The sequence below is a fragment of the Antechinus flavipes genome, chromosome 6, assembly GCF_016432865.1.
Source record: "Antechinus flavipes isolate AdamAnt ecotype Samford, QLD, Australia chromosome 6, AdamAnt_v2, whole genome shotgun sequence".
NCBI lineage: Eukaryota > Metazoa > Chordata > Mammalia > Dasyuromorphia > Dasyuridae > Antechinus > Antechinus flavipes.
In genome coordinates, this window is record NC_067403.1 from 255,077,286 (window position 1) to 255,094,414 (window position 17,129).

Here is a 17,129-nt window from a genome sequence, read left to right on the forward strand (position 1 = left end):
GCGAAGGCGCGGCTAAGATTATGAGACATAAATTTGCAGCGGACCCTGTTGGAGACCGTGACTTTCTCCAGTTTCATTCAACAGCACATATATCGGAATAAAGGCGATGATGATCAGAGTAATCAAAGGCTGGAAGGGCAAGCTCAGCGACAGGATAAGGAGAGAGAAGACTCCCAAGTGTAAAGTTGAACTGGTTCCCCAAGGTGTCGAAAGGAGGAGAGGGAAGCCATTGAAGAGGCGATGGCCTGGGAAAGAATGAGGGGTGGGAGGTCACAGGGAAGGTGACTGGGGGATGCACGTCAGGGGAGAATCGGAATGACCACAGATGTCATCAGAGAAGGGAGTTTCAGCTCTTCTTGGCCTTTTGGCTAAGATCAGGAGTAGAGAAGGGAATTTCAGAATTCACGAACATGGAAAGGAAACACTCAGGCCAGTGGCAGGATCAAGGGTATGCATCTTTGTGGGTAGCGGAGATGGGGAAGAGGAGGAATCATGGGAAATGATGGAGGAGCGCTCTTAAAGCCCAGCGTCGGAGGCTTCGGCTCCCAGAACCTGGCAGAGTTGAACTTGCGTTGCCCAGCCGTGGCGAGCGCGGAGCATCGAGGTCCTTCCAGATTACCCTGAAGTCTGTGGCAGAGAACAGGATTTTCTCCCTCTCCCCAACCTCACAAAACCAGCTCATTTTATGTGCAGCCACTCTGAGAGGGGGCTCCTCTAAGCATGATTATCCTCAAATTACCGTGAAAGAACCGAGGCCCAGAGAAGACGCTCCTTAGTCTTGGACATGTTGGGCAGGAATCCAAATCTCCTGTCAGGGCTCAGAGCTCCTTTGACTTAAGATTCTCTTAAATGCCCTCTGCCAGCCTGGCAAAGCCCCAAACACAATACAGCGAATGGACCAGAAAGTGCGTGGAGGAGTGCGCATGGCAGGTAAAGGCACAGGAGTATTTTCTCTCTCACACGGGGAGACAACCTGTACACAAAATGGAGAACAGTCCCAACGGTAAAGCTCGAAGCTGGGTACCCGGCGTGGCAGGGCTGCTTCCCAGCATCCTCTGAGCCAGCTGTGGTCGGCTCTAGGAGCCACACCGCAGGAAGGGCCCGGGCAAGAACCAAGGAGGAGATACTTCCGGAGGCTTTACATGAGATGGCCCAGGGGGCGTAGCCCTGGCGCTGGGTCTGGAGTAAGCAGCTCTGAGTTCCGATCCTCCCTCTTGGTATCTCTGTGATCTTGGTTTCTTTCCAGAGCCTCAGTTTCCTCATCTGAAAAATTATGAGGTTGAACCAGGTGGCTTCTGCTGTGCCTTCGAGTTCCATGTCCACGAGACTCCCCATGAGAACCGAAGCTCCCTCTGGTAGCTTCTCAGTGAGCGGCAGGTCTTTGCTTTTTCCTCCACACGCAAAGCTACGGAAGAATAAGGGAAGGACTTCTGGGTTCGAAAGGGATGTGGAAGCCAGTAAGTCATTGGCATAGGGATGGTAATTAAGCCCCAGCTTACTGAAGAGGCCACTGAAAGGAGAGTGGAGAGAGGAGAGAGCAGGGGGTTCTGGGACAGAGTCCTGGGAACAGCCACAGTTAAGACCTGTGATCTGCATGATGACCAAGCGGAGGATCCTGAGTACTCAGGTAAGCAGTAGAAAAACCAAGAGAGAGCAGAGTCACAACAACCCAGAGAGGAGAGAGTATCTGAGAGGAAAAGGTGCACAACAGTGTCCAAGGCCTGCTATTGATTAAGGAGGAGAAGGACTGAAACAAGATCACCAGATTTGGCCATTAAGAGATAATTGGATATTGGACTACTTGCCATGTGGGGTAAGGTGGGGGGAATTGGAACACAAGGTTTTGCAAAGGCTAATATTGGATAATTGTCCACATGTACATATATATATGTATATGTATATATATAATATACATAATATATTTATATATATATATATAATATACATTATATATATATAAATTTGCTCAGGCAATTAGGGTTAAGTGACTTGCCCAGGATCACACAGCTAGGAAGTCTTAAGTGTCTGAGATCAAATTTGAACTCAGGTCTTCTTGATTTCAGGGCCAGTGTGCCATCTAGCTGTCTTCCACGCATATGTTTTGAAAAATAAAAAAGCTTTAATAAAGGAAAAAAGAGAGAGATAATTGGTGCACCCTACCAGATTCCTTTTTCTAAGTTATAGTCCTAATACCTAAACTGGAGAAGGATAAACACAAACTACAGATTTTTAAAAGTTTTTTTATTGTTTGATTTTTTTTCTGATTATATATATACATTCATTTAAAACAAACATTTTTTTTTAAATGAATCGTGTTGGGAGATAAAAAGCAGAACAAAAGAGAAAAACACGAAAGAAAAATAAACAGAAAAAAAGTGAACATAGCATGTGTTGATTTACATTTGGTCTCCATCATTCTCTCTCTGGATATGGAGATGGAGTTTTCTATCCAAAGTTTATTGGGAATGCCTTGGATCACTGAACCGCTGAGAAGAACCAAGGCTTTCATAGTTGATGTGCATAATCTTGCTGTCGCTGTATACGATATATTCCTGGTTCTGCTTGTTTCGCTCTGCATCAGTTCATGTAAATTTTCCAGACCTTTCTAAAATCAGCTTGTTCATAATTTTTAAAATAACAATTATATTCTATATATGCTCATGTGGGTCCTTTTCCCTCCTTTATGATACAGTCCCAGGAATGGCCCTGATGGATCAAAGGATAGGAATGGTTTTATAGCCTTTTGGGCCAGAATACAGATTATAAACAAATATCTTTAATGAAAATCGATTCAAACTTTTAAAATAAAATTTTGCCGGAGACGGCTAAGAAATCATTCAAATGACCAAGTTGGATTTATACTGGGGATAGAAGGATGGTTCAGTATGAGAAAAGCAATCAACATAATCATATTAAAAGCAAAAACTTCCAAAACCACATAATTATCTCTATAGGTACAGTCATTTCAATAGAAAAAAATTATTGACAAAACACAATCCTCATTTATGTAAAAGCTCTATACAGTGTGGCAGATATTTTAATATCATAAGTAGTATATTATGTCATTTCTAAAACCCCAAAATAGCATTATACGCAACAGAGATACAAGAAGTTTTCTTAACAAACACGGGAGTAAAACAAGGATACTCTTCACTATTATTTGACACAGTTCTGGGAGGGCTGGAAATAATAAGTAAACAAGAAAAATAATAAAAGGCTTACCTATAGATAAGGAGGAGTTAAAATTATCCCTATTCGCTGATAAGATGATGATTTATTTAGAAAATCCTGAGGAATCAGCTAAAATATTGATTGATATAGCTAATAGCTTTGCAGGTTATAAAATAAACCCTCAAAACCCAATAGCATCGAGGCAGTTAGGTGGCAGAGCAGATAAACCATTGGCCCTGGAGAACCTGAGTTCAAATGCAGCCTCAGATAGTTCTCAGCTGTGTGATCCTGGGCAAGTCACTTACCTCTGTTTACCTTAGTTTCTTCCTCTGTAAAATGAGCTAGAAAAGAAAATGGCAAAGCAGCTCCTTATCTTTGCCAAGAAAATCCCAGATGGGGTCATGGAAGAGTTGGCCTTGACTGAAACAACTAAATAATATCAAAATAATAAAATGAATGAAGAAAGCTAAAAGATTTAGAATAGCAAGGAGGAAGTGTGAACAATTAGGGATAAAGAGGAAATCCTACTTCTGGATATTAAATTATATGATAAAGCAACAGAAATCAAAACCACCGGGTACTGGTGAAAGAAATAGACAGATAGAGCAATGTAACAAATTAGATAAGAGAGAATTAAAAACCCAGTGTTTGATAAACTAGAAAACACACATTATTGAGAAAAGAACTCCCTTTTTGATAAAAAAACAAAACAAAACAAAACTCCTGGGAAATATAGATAGCAATATGGCAAGAATTAGGTTCAGAACAATACCTTACGTCATATTCTATGATATATGACCTTAATAGTCACAGATACAAATTAAATTAAAGATACAGATTAAAATTAAAGATTGTACTAAAAAAATTAGAAGAGAAGCAGATCATATATCTCTTTTAGCTTTGTGTAGGAGATGTATTCTAAAACAAAAAAGGGATAGCTGCAATTACACGATATAAAATAGATTACTTTGCATGAAACTGGGAGGATTCTGCACAAGCGAAATTAATGTACTAAAGATAAGACAAGGAGCGGAGTGAGAAAAAATCTTTGTATCGATTTTCTCTAATAAGGCGTTGGGATGCAAGATTGCATTGACAATTTGAAAATACACACACACACACATATGTGTGTCTATATCTATCTATTTAGACACACACACATTATAGATACTCCAATAGATAAATGCTAAAGAATATCAACAAATATTTCTCAAAAGAAGAATCGCAAACTATTAGCAACCATATGAAAGAATGCGCCAAATCACTAAGAAGAGAAATGCAAATCGCAATAACCCCGAGGTTTCATCTCACACTGTGCAAATTAGCAAAAATGACAAAAGATGGAAACGGTCAATGCTGGAGGGATTGTGGGTCTCTTGGCACCCCAGTGAATGGTTGGCGGAGTTCTGAATCACTGTAACCATTTCGGAAAGCAATTTAGAACGGAAAATGAAATGACTAAAATGTCCAAACTGCCAAGGACGCTTTGCTCACTTCACTTTGAATCGGTCCACGAAAGGTTTTTTGGAGAGCATTTTGCTTGTCATTTCTTCTGGTACAATAGTATTCCATCATGAGCAAACACCACAGCTTTTTCAATTGTCCAACTGAAAGGCATCCCCTCAACTTCCCATTCTTTGCCACCAGTAAAAGAGCTACTATAAATGTTTTTGTACATATAGGTCTTTTTCTTTAAAAAAAATATTTTTAGGATACAGACTAAGTAGTGCCAGTGAGGGGTCAAAGAGTGTGCATGGTTTTTATAGCCTTTTGGGCATAGTTCTAAATTGCTCTACATAATGATTGAATCTATTCACAACTCCATCAACAATGCATTCGGGTTTCAATTTTCCCACATCCCTCCAATGTTTGTCATTTTCCTTTTCTGTTATATTAGCCTTGTCTGATAGGTGTGGGGTGGTACTTTTGAGTTATTTTAATTTGCATTTTTCTAATTAATAGTGATCTAGAGTATTTTTTCATGTGATTATAAACAGCTTTGATTATTTTGTTTCAAAGCTTCCTGTTCATGGACTTTGACCATTTATCAGTTGGGGAATTGCTTTTTTTAATATATAAATTTGATTCTATTTTCTATGGATTTGAGAAATGAGGTCATTATCAGAGAAGCTTCCTGTAAATTTTTCAGTTATGGTCACTGTGTATTTCTCTTTGATAAAGCCCTGAATGTTGGGTGTGCTGGGCGAGAGGAACTGAAGAACTGATCCTTGAGGCAGGCCGGGAGAAAGCCATGTCCTGTCAGAAATCCCAGTCATGTCCTTGAGGTTAAGTTTTCCCCATAAAATCTACTTATGGCCATGCCATTCTCACTGCCCTCCTTTGGGTCAGTCCACCACCGGCACTCTGCCTTGCGGTGTCATTTCCCTCCCCCCTTCCCCATGCCACATGGTGTTTCCCCTAAAGCCACTGTGCTTCCCAAGCCCACTTCTCCTCCTTACAGCTGACTCTTTTAGGGCACCGAGGCCCTTTCAGGATTTAGCCTTCATGCCCCACCTCATGGGGGGCTCCCTTTCTACTGGGTAATTGTAAGTCCCACTGAGGAACCTGTCCTTCCATGTCCTTCCATGCTCTCCCACTCCATTTCATATTTACCCTTCCTGCTGTCTATCCTATCCCTTCATTTTGTTGGTAACCTGTTCCCCCAAATAAATCCACCTTTTGCCAAAGAGAACGGCCACTGTGAATTCTTTACATGACTGAACCCCACATTTGGTGCCCACCACTATCTGTATCTACATCCACCACATTATCTCCAGTCCATTTCCTTCTGCTTATTGCACTCTTTGCTTTCACCCTGTCCACACTCAAAAATGTTTTGCTTCTGACAGCCAGCCGCCTCCCTAAATGTTCCTTCCCTTCTATTAGCCTCCATTCTCTTCTTCTCCTATTTTCCCATAGGACAGGATAGATTTCTATACTCAGTTGGGCATGTATGCTATTCCCTCTTTGAGCCAATTCTGACGAGAGTAAGCATTAGGAGCTTCCCTCAATTCCTCATCTTCCTTTCTACTGTAAAAGCTCTTTTGGGCCTTTTATATGAGATAATTTATCCCAATTCTATCTTTCCCTTCCCCCTTCTCCAAGTGCATTCTCTTTCTCACCTCTTAATTTTACTTTAAGATATCATCCCATCATATTCAACTCACCCCCATGTTCTCTCCTTCTAGATAATGAGGAACTTCTCAGGAAGTATCACCTTCCCGAGTAGAAATGTAAACAATTAAACCTTATGCATCATTTAGGAGTTCTCTTTCCTATTTACTTTCTTAAGGCTTCTTTTGAGTCTTGTATTTGCAAGCCAACTTTCCTATTCAGCTCTGGTCTTTTCCTCAGGAAGGCTCAAAAGCCCTTTATTTTATCAAATATCCATTTTCCCTTGAAGGATTATATTCGGGTTTGCTAGACAGGTGTTCTTGGGTATAATCTTAGCTCCTTTGAGCTCTTTCAGGCCCTTCAACTCTTTAATGCAGAAGCTGCTACATCCTGGTTGTTCTGACTGTGGCTCCAAGATATTTGAGATGCTTTTCTGATTGCTTGTGTTGTCAGGGGAAGGGGCAGTAGTGGGTGATGAAATGAAAATTAAAGCTCACAGCCTCTAAGACTCATTGTTGCTGGACAAGAGTCTGGTCTTATCTTTTAGTAGACATCACAGTTATTTTCCCATATTTGCAGACTTGGCTCATGGGAGGGAGATTCAACTAGTTCTTAATATTCTTCTTGGTCAAAACAAGTGTGATGGATTGAAGTTTCATAGAGGCAGATTGAGGCTAGATGGTGGAGGGAAAACTTCCTAAGAATTAGATAGATCTTAAAATATCATGGCTGAATTGATCCATAATGGACAGAATTGGTTACACCCAGAGGAGGAACACTGGGAATGAATGTGGACTACTTGCATTTTGGTTTTTCTTCCCGGGTTATTTCTACCTTCTGAATCCAATTCTCCCTGTGCAACAAGAGAACTGTTCGGTTCTGCTCATGTATATTGTATCTAGGATATACTATAACATATTTAACATGTAAAGGACTGTTTGCCATCTAGGGGAGGGGGTGGAGGAGGAAGGGGAACAGTCAGAACAGAAGTGAGTGCAAAGGTTAATGCTGTAAAAAATTACCCAGGCATGGGTTCTGTCAATAAAAAGTTATAATAATTTAAAAAATGTCATGGCTGCCTCAGAAGATGGTGGCTTCCCTCTTAGTAGGGACCTTCAAGTAGAAATTGGATGGTCTCTTGTCAGAGATGGTCCAACTATGGCATAGGGAGTCTTGCTCAGGTTTGGGTAGAGTGGGATGGTTCCCAAGGTTCTTTTCACCTCTGAGAAGCCTTTGTTTAAAATGTAAACAATGGTAGTTCCTTAATTGTCCTCTTATAGTCCTAATAGCCAAGGTCCTTAAAAGCAGGGATAGGGGGAGAGAGACAGAGAGTCAGAGAGAGACACAGAGACAGAGAGATGCTTTTCTCATTTACATCTTTCATTTTGCTAAATATCTTTCAACTAAATGTAAAAGAATTTTAACAATAATTTTTCAAAAGTTGAATTTCAATACCGATTTTCTACAAATGTAAATTTCTTTTGGAATTACGCAGCAAAATTATTAAGTAGTTTAAAATGATACATATTTTAGAGAAAAATTTAAGTAAGTACAACATCTGGGTGCAATTAGCTTCTTTTCTCATTAATCTTCAACTGTTATGAACCACTGCTTAGATTTGATCCTGGTTCTGCACTTTTGGGGTTAGAGCAGTAATAACTCACCCAGAAACTTTCTTGATGTTTGATCTCCCCGGTACCATTCCGTGGCTCAGGCAGCATCAGGCAGCTTGGTATCGACGTTCTTCCAGGCAACTTTGCTCGCTTATCAGAGGCTTCCATCTGTTCCAGCCACGAGTGAGATTTTTAACCTTATTTGGCTGATGGCACTAATTAAAAAAATAACCTTACCCTGTACGCTGGCTCCTCCATCGCCTTCTTTCTTCCTCTTCTTTTTTGGGGGGATGCTTCTTCCCGCATAGAACATGAAAAGTGCCCAGGGAGTCTGTCCATCAACACCAGGAATCCTCATGACGACCTTTCTCTAATTAGAGGGGAATAATCTCTCCCTCTCTCCACCTGCTCATTCGTTCTGCTCCATCCCATTGGAGATTCATTCACCTTTGACTTATAGCCAAGAATCCTCTGATCAGACAACTAAAGCTCAGTGGGTGAGAAAAAAAGCCTGTTTTCAACAAAAGGGATAGACTTTCCTGCAGTAGCCACTGCGGATCCCAACATTTACAAATTTCTCTTTTATGTTAATCACCGTCGCTTCGGGAGCTCTTGCAGCATGGCGGCTGGTTCTAGGCTTAGGAGATAATCATCCCCCGCTCCCGGGGGCTGATGGTCCAAGGGGACACCACAAGGACAAATGGAAATGAGAAATGCAGACACATGCAACATCCAAGCTGGGGAGGGAGGACGGGAGCAAGTCAGGGAATCAGGCTGCCCACAGAAAGTGCTGCTGAGGAAGAGGAGGACTCTTTGGAGAAGGTGGAGGGGAGGAAGGAGCACGTGCTAGACACGTGGAACTGCCAGAGGGGCAACGTTGCTTGCGAGGAACTGAGAAAAGGACATAAAGTGAGCCTAAGGTCCGATGACTTGGGAAAGGTCAGTGGGGAGGCCAGTTGGGAAAAACAGAAGAGCTGAGAGTTTAACCCAGGGGCAACAGGAAGCCCTCGGCACTGCCACGGTCACACCTGCAGTTAGGGAAAGTCTCGGGGGCAGCGAGGAGGATGGAGGGAACTTGAGGCAGGGAGATCAGTTAGGAAGAAGGTGACTAGGCAAGAGAGGAAGAGGACCTGAACGCAGGTGAGAGCCACAGGGGTGCAGAGCAGAGATTAGACAAGAGCACCATTGCAGGATTTGGAAATAATGGATATGTCGGGTGAAAAGCCCAAGATGATGTTCAGGTTGCCCAGGAAAACTGGGGAGATGGTGATGCATCTGTCAGAAACAGCAAAATTTGGAAGATCCAGAAAGATAGCAAGCTCCTGCTAGGACACATGGAGTCTGGCTTTCCATTTGAAATAGCCAACAGATAATTAGTGAGATGGGCCTAAAGTTCACAGGAGAGATTGTGTGTGTGTGTGTGTGTGTGTGTGTGTGTGTGTGTGTGTGTGTGAGAGAGAGAGAGAGAGAGAGAGAGAGAGAGAGAGAGAGAGAGAGACAGCGAGACACACAGAGAGAGACAAAGAGAGATAGACTGAGACACAGAGAGAGAGAGTGAGAGAGACAGAGACAGAGAGACACAGAGACACAGAGATAGAGAGACAGAAAGAGAGAGACAAAGAGAGATAGACAGAGACAAAGAGAAAGAGAGAGAGACAGACAGAGATAGAGAGAGAAAAAGACAGAGACACACAGAGAGAGAGAGACAGAGAGAGATAGACAGAGACACAGAGAAAGAGAGTGAGAGAGACAGAAACAGAGAGACACAGAGACAGAGAGTCAGAAAGAGAGAGACAAAGAGAGATAGACAGAGACACAGAGAAAGAGAGAGACAGAGAGACAGAAATAGAGATAGAGAAAGACAGAGACACAGAGAGACAGACAGAAATAAAGAGAAAGACAGAGACTCAGAGAGACAGACAGACAGAAATAAAGAGAAAGACAGAGACACAGAGAGACAGAGAGACAGACAGAGATAGAGAGAGAGAAAAAGAGAGAGACAGAGAAAGAGAGAAAGACAGGCAGGGAGACAAAGACAGAGAGACAGAGACAGAAAGAGAGACACAGAGAGAGAAAGAGAGAGACAGAGAGACAGAGAGAGACAGTGACAGAGAGAGAGAGAGACAGAGATGGAGAGAGAAAGAGGGAGAGAGAGGTAGTGAATCCAGCCCTTAGGAGTATGTGCACAGTGCTCACACTTTCATGCTGGACTCTGGGTTGTGGACAGACATTCGGTAATTGGTTCTGATCTATTAAGCACATGGTGAGGAGCCACTTTGATCAGAGATGGAGCTAGAGCTGAGGAATATTCCAAGGCTCCATGTCTGGGTTTGGCTTTTTCCCTCCTGACGTTCGGATGCGGAGGAACAAGCTGAGCTCTGGTGGTGAGGAGGTCTCAGGCCTCTGTCCCCACTGGAACTGCCCGGTGCTGCACAATTTTAAGCCTTTGGGCGTAGCCCCAGATTGCTCTTCAGCATGGCGGGACCAGCAACAGTGCATCAGTGTCCCTGTTTTTCTCCATCCTCTCCAGGATCTTCCTTTTTTGGTATCAGCCAATCTGATGGGTATGAAGCGAAACCTCAGAGTTATTTTAACGCGCATATGGCTAATCAATAGTGAGTGAGAGCATTTTTCCACGTGATTTCTTCTGAAAACCACCTGGTCAAAGCTATGACCATTTATCATTTGGGGGAGAGGAGAGCATAACGCTTAAAAACATTTAAAGAGCAGCAGAGATTTCTGACGGAGGTATGGGCGCTTTCTCAGTAATAACCATTTCACCCAAATGGAGTGAGACGAGTGCAGGGGGAAAGGAAATCTTTGTGGACGGATAGGATCATTGAAGGCTTCCTGGGGCAGCCAAAGGGAGAAGGCCCCGGGAGGGAAATGCATTCATTAACCGCAGGGAGAAGACATCACGATGACACAGCCTTGTTAAAACACAGTCACTCTTCAAATGTGAATATTTGCAGATGAGACGGTCCCGGCTCAGACCAGAGTTCAAACTATTTGAATGATTTCCATCGTGACCCGGCTGGTTAACACCATGTTGAATTTTAACACGAAGATGTAGTGAGGAGAACAAAGTCCCTCCGGTGAACCTGGTCCCCGAGCCTGGAGTCGGCGTGGATGGAGTGAATGGAGAACAGATGGGTTCTTGGGATACCAAGTTGTTAATGAGCCATTTTCCTTACCCTAGTACAACCGGAAGGTTAAATGGGGAAACCGACATTCTGGGATTGGGGGAAGGCAGTTATATATGGACAGAAATTGAATATAGGAGCAATGAGATTTCTGGTCAATCTAAAGTAGCTCAACCATAATAGATAAAGCTTAGCACAGTGCTTGGCACAGAGTAGGTGCTTAATAAATGCTGACTGATTTGTTGACCTCCCCCCACAAAGATGGCACACGGGCTGGGTTTCCTTGACAAGATAGTTGGTTTTATGGTCCTCCTTTTCTGCTCTTCTTCCTTTAACCCCCACCCCAAGTGCTGTGGGCAGGCTGGCGAGGCTCTCTCTATGTCGATAGACATGTCCCTGCCCCATGTTGGCTCCACACCTCTGGGTTTGGAAAGGAAAGAGGCTGGTCCATGGCTAAAAAAGCTTCAACAGAAGTGAGTGCAAGGGATAATGTTGTAAAAAAATTACCTATGCATATGCTCTGTCAATAAAAGTTATAATAATAATAAAAAAAGAAGCTTCAAGACGGCTCCCATCCAAAGTCCTACTGTGTGCCGCTCTCCCAGAAACAAGCACTCCCTTTAAAAACCTCCTGATGGTGAGACTAAGAATAAAGGATCAGCCTCATCCCCGACCCCCAGCCCTTTCTGTTCCTTCGTCGAAGGTTTTTCAGATGATTGAGTGAATGAGTCTCTGTCCTTTTCATTCCTGCAATGCTCATGGTGAGGAGCTAGCCATGGTGTCTGCCCCAAATAATCGGATGATACAGGTGATGAGAGTGGGGAAGACGGATGCGTCTGTGAAATGAAGCGAATTGCATTGGAAGGAGTCGGTTTCATCAACACAATCCAGGATTTCGAGTCACTTGGATGTTCGTCTAACACAGGATTTGTTCAATTAAAGCTTTTTATTTTCAAAACATATTCAAGGATAATTTTTCAACATCGATTCCTGCAAAACTTTGTGTTCCAAATTCCCCCCTTCCCCCCACCTCCTCCCCTAGATGGCAAATAACCCAGTATATGTTAAACACGCATATTTATAGCTATTTCTACAATTATTGTAACCCAGGATTTATTAGATGCTGATTAAATAAACAAAGGCAAGTGAGCAGCCATGTACCCGGACCGATTTTCCATCACCGTCGGCCCAATGTCGGTTCTGGCTCTGAGGACCTGCCCCGAACGTGACCTGCTCGGTTCAAGAAGCCCGCAGAGGATAAGACATGTAGAATCTTACACTCAGGAGAACAAAGGAAGCTGGAGCCCTTTAAAAATGCATTGGTCTGGGCTGAACAAAGCCCAACCACTTCAGAGTGCTTCAGTTCTGGTGATTCAGACAAGGCCGGTCACCAGGGTTGGCCCAATGTCTTCCGGGGCAGGGGCGACGTTTAATGCGCTCACCAGTCTTTTCAGATATCTTCATTTATGTATTTCCCCTCTTTCCCCTTGGAAAGAGAGCCAGTCTATAGCAAAGTCAAAATTGGTTAAATGACCAGAAAATGTCCTGATTGCCAAGGGCAGCATTAGGAAGGAGTGGACCATGACACTGCAGGAATCTAGCCCGGTTTGGAGTCCTCATTAAGCACTCGTGTCCCAAAGTCTCCCCAGGATGCTGAGTCACTGAGCAGTAAGGATTTTTCTCTAACCCCTTCTCCTCTGGCTCTTAACAAATAGGGAAGCCAATTATCCCCACGGGGCTTTCAACGATGGAGAAATTGTTAAAATTTGATAATTCAACCCAACAAGCATTTATCCAACTGGATTCAAGCCAACCGAGAGACCCAGCCTAGAGTCCTTGCTCTACAAAACTGTGGCTGAAGCAACAAAAGAATCTGTTAAATACAGTTCGGACTGGGCCGGTCTCTAACTGGTGGATAGCCAGAGCTGAACAAAGCAGGTCAGAAGTGGGTTAGTCAGAACCAAATAGTGTTTTAAGTTCAGTTGGAAGAAAATGGCTCATAAAGGAAATCCACCTTCCTGGGAAGGAGAGTTTGAGGGCCGATGGAGGGAGGAGGATTTTTTAAGTATAAAATCACAGAAGGTTGTGCCACAACGTGGTCATTCTAGGGTCTTGAGTAAGCAGTCTCCATGGCAGGCCCACGTGTGCCAGCATTTTGGGGACAGTAAAGGCATTCTTGGGTCCTGTGGGAACAGTCTCCAAGTCATTAGCTCTAATGTTCTGGCTAGCTTTCTGGAGCTCTCGACACCAGCTTTGGTTTCAGCAGAATAATCACCACAGGAATAGTCAGGAATAAAGTCCAAAGTCCGTCCTTCCTTCCTTCCTTCTTTCCTTCCTTCCTTCCTTCTTTCCTTCCTTCCTTCCTTCCTTCCTTCCTTCCTTCCTTCCTTCCTTCCTTCCTTCCTTCCTTCCTTCCTTCCTTCCTTCCTTCCTTCCTTCCTTCCTTCCTTCCTCCTTTCTCTTTCTTTCTTTCTTCATTTATTTATTTATGAGCATCGATGAAACTTGTGATTTCTCAAGTCATTAGGATCATTGAGCCTTCCAGTCATTCAGTGGGGTACAGAACCAGAGTCAGCATGGTAGGAACAGAAGTGGAGTACCTGGATCACTTCACTGGGGAGTTACAAATGCAAAGAGATTTGATCAATCACTTTCTCCTGCAGCAGTTCAGCTGTATTTCGGGTCAGGATCTCCTGGGAAATGGGACAATTATTATGAAAATCATAAACCCCAATTCGGGGATTTTGCTGTGGCCGAGATTATCTATGGGGTGAGTAAAAGGGATTGTTGTTATATCAAGCTCAGAGCACAGCTCGCTTGTTGGGCCTTGAGCTCTGGAAAACATATCTTGACATTTCCCTGTTTTGGCCAGAGGAAAGGGATCTGAAAAAACCCCTCCCTTCTGGTCCATAAGCCTAGATGCCGTGAGAGGCCAGTTGAGCCAAGATAAAATGTCCAAGGGGTTAGGAAGTATGTCCCAGGTGTCACTGGTGTCATTGTTTGCCTGCAATCAGGAAACAGAGGAGGGCCAAGAATATAGAGGGAGAAAATGCCAAAACACATTTGAGTCGGGGTCTTGGTGGTTGGGCACATAACAAAAGGAAAGAAGGAAAAAATTAGGATGAGGTCATCAGCCCTTGTTTGGAATCTTGGGCCAGCTATTTCACCTGGATGTCGGCTACTTCAGGATCTCTACTAGATGAACCTTGAGGTCCCTGGAGGGTTCCTTCATCCACTCAGGAGCAGAGGCTTTTTTCAGATGATCCAGGAGTCCACAAGTTTGACAGCCATAGGTATAATCAGAAGGCCCAGGAAGGGGCCCTTAGAAGACGTATGGGTTGATACTTATGAGAAAACTCCTTGTATCAATCTTTGGATGGTACAGCCTCCTAACCACACACGGCTAGGTTCAAATAATGCAATAAACTTTTCCTCATAATTCCCATAATTACAAAATTACATTGTCAGTTACAGATCAGCTACTTAGAACGATCACAATGGATTAGCTCTGAGAAGGGAGATTTACATGTCACCAAGGTAATCAAGAAAACTTAAACTCATCATCACTATTAATTAATATCAATTCTCCCTGTATTCTCGTAACCCATTCTCAATATCCATCTAGCCAGCACATTTTGAGACGTCTCACGTAGTCGGGTCCCTAGATATCGTTTCTCGGACAATAGGCTTTCTTTTCAGAATTGCTCTCTGCTTTTCTGGTTCCTAGATGATTCCTAGATATTAATATAAATGATTATATTTTAGTACAATCATTCAACTTGGTTTCTCAGTTGTGAGACTTCAAAGAACTCCAGTTTACATACCATTTGCTGAATCTACCTTTACCTTAATCCGCTATCTGAAATAAAAATCTTTTAAAATTTATGTAAAATGAACTCATCTGCCTTTTGAATTTATTAGACAGTTAATTAATAATAGGAAAAAATTTCACTTTCTCTACATTATCACCTCAATGTATGTGTGACTTCCATAATCCTTAATGAATAAATCCTTAATCCAATTTGGAGAATTTATTACCAAAACATGCTCAAAGCCTGAATTTCCGCGATAGACGATTTTGGAAGCCAATTGTATACATCTGTATAGATAGTTCTTAGAGAAAACAGTCTAATCCCGTTGCTTTTCTCGAAATGTATTATTCCACTTAATTAGAAAACTTTCACATTACATTTTTGTTATTACTTTGTTTAATCATTTCCCCCTTAGGAAATCTCCCTTAGGAAATAAGGATATCATCCTTATATTATAATTTGACTATAAATACAGGTTAAAATGGTAAGATGTTCATATTTGCAGCCTATTATGGTAAATTAGAAATATTCCATTATCAATCTATTACTTAATAGATTTAGTGTTGTACTTACAAAACTTCTTGAATATAGAAATTTGGTAAAAAAAAGGAAAAAGAGGAACATAATTATACTAATGTCATATATCACAACAGAGGGAAAATCTCCTTGGGCTCTGTTTGATTCCAGGCATAAGTCATTTCTGACAGTCAATCACAGGGCATTAAAAGCAAGGCTCAGAATTAATCAGGGGGGAATAGTGTCTCGGATTTTATAATATAAGAGGATTTAGAGATACAATAATACTACAAACAATATCGTGTGTATGAAACGAAACTTCAGGTGACATCAATTGCATTTCCAAATTATATGAAAATCCTTAATCTGTTTCCTATGACATTTGAAAGCCATTTTAGGCTCATGAGGTATGGAACAATTACATTCAATTAAAGAAATAATAATAATATAATGCTCAATATAGACCAGTTACTGTTTTAAGTATCTTAAAAATCATTTTATAATTTTGATCTCCTAAAATTCTAGGATGTGGATACTGTTAGTATTTTTCTCTTTACAGATCAGGAAACTGAGGCAAATAGAGATTAAAATAATCTGCCCAAGGTCACACGACTACTATATTTCCGTAACTGGAACAGAGAAGGGTGGACTCACCAAGGGCAGAGCCTGGCTGGTTCTCCCATCTTATACTGCCCAACTGGGAGCTTCCGGGGCACCAGCGGCTGGGTGGGGCCTGCCGAGGGAGGGGCTTGCATGGAGACCCTGGGCTTTGTGGGGATGGCGAAGGGCACTGGCTGCAGAATGGGGCTCCCAGCGGCTGGATCTTTGGTGGTAGCTCCTGGTGGCAAGCACTGCCAAAAAGAAACAAGAAACAGATAAAAAATGTCTCAGAAAGGGAGTGTGATACGGTGGAAAGTGCTCTGGACTTGGAAGGACACTGGGGTTTTCCAGTATTGCTTTCCCTTTTATTGGCTTAGCTATATGATCCTGGACAAGCCATTTTCCTTTTCCGAGCCTCAATTTTCTCATCTGTTAAAAAGGGAATAATAATAACAAATGGACTGTGAACCTCACAGGGTCCTTGTGAGGTTTAAATCGGAGACTGTATATGGGAAGCACTTTGTGGAGGAAAAGAGAAAGCTGCCTGGAGGGGAGTGTGACCTGGCACAGAGATCCCTCCCTCTTCCCTGGCCCCTTCCACAGCATCCCACACCTGACTCCATGCCCAGGAAGAACTTGTGCCCTAGGGCACTGAACCCAGGAGGGGGGACGTTATGGAGCTGGCTTTCCGGAAAGCCCCAGCTTTGCTTCCCTTCCCCTCCTTCTCTCTTCTGAAACATCCTTGCTGGTAGCTCCCCATCATCCTGTGGGCCCTTTCCTTCCCCCATCCCTGAAGTTCTAGAATCATGGACCATGATGAAAACACTAGCACTGTGCCTGGATGGGACGTGCCAATCTATTCTCCCAGGACTCCCTTTCAGCTTACTGGACCAAAGTTTCTTATTCCTGGCCAGCAATGACCTACGTGTATGGTTTCCCTTATTAGAATGCGGGCTTGTTGAGGGCAATTATCTTTCTTTATATAGCATCTCTAACCCTTTGCAAGCTCTCAGCACATAGTAGGTGCTTAATAAATTTCCATTCATTCCTTCAGAAGGCAGCACCCTCTAAGTAACTCTCACATCTCTCCTTTTCTCTCTATTCCCTACTTAAGGTCCTCACCTCCACATCCCCAACAGCCTCCTAATTGGTCCCTCTGA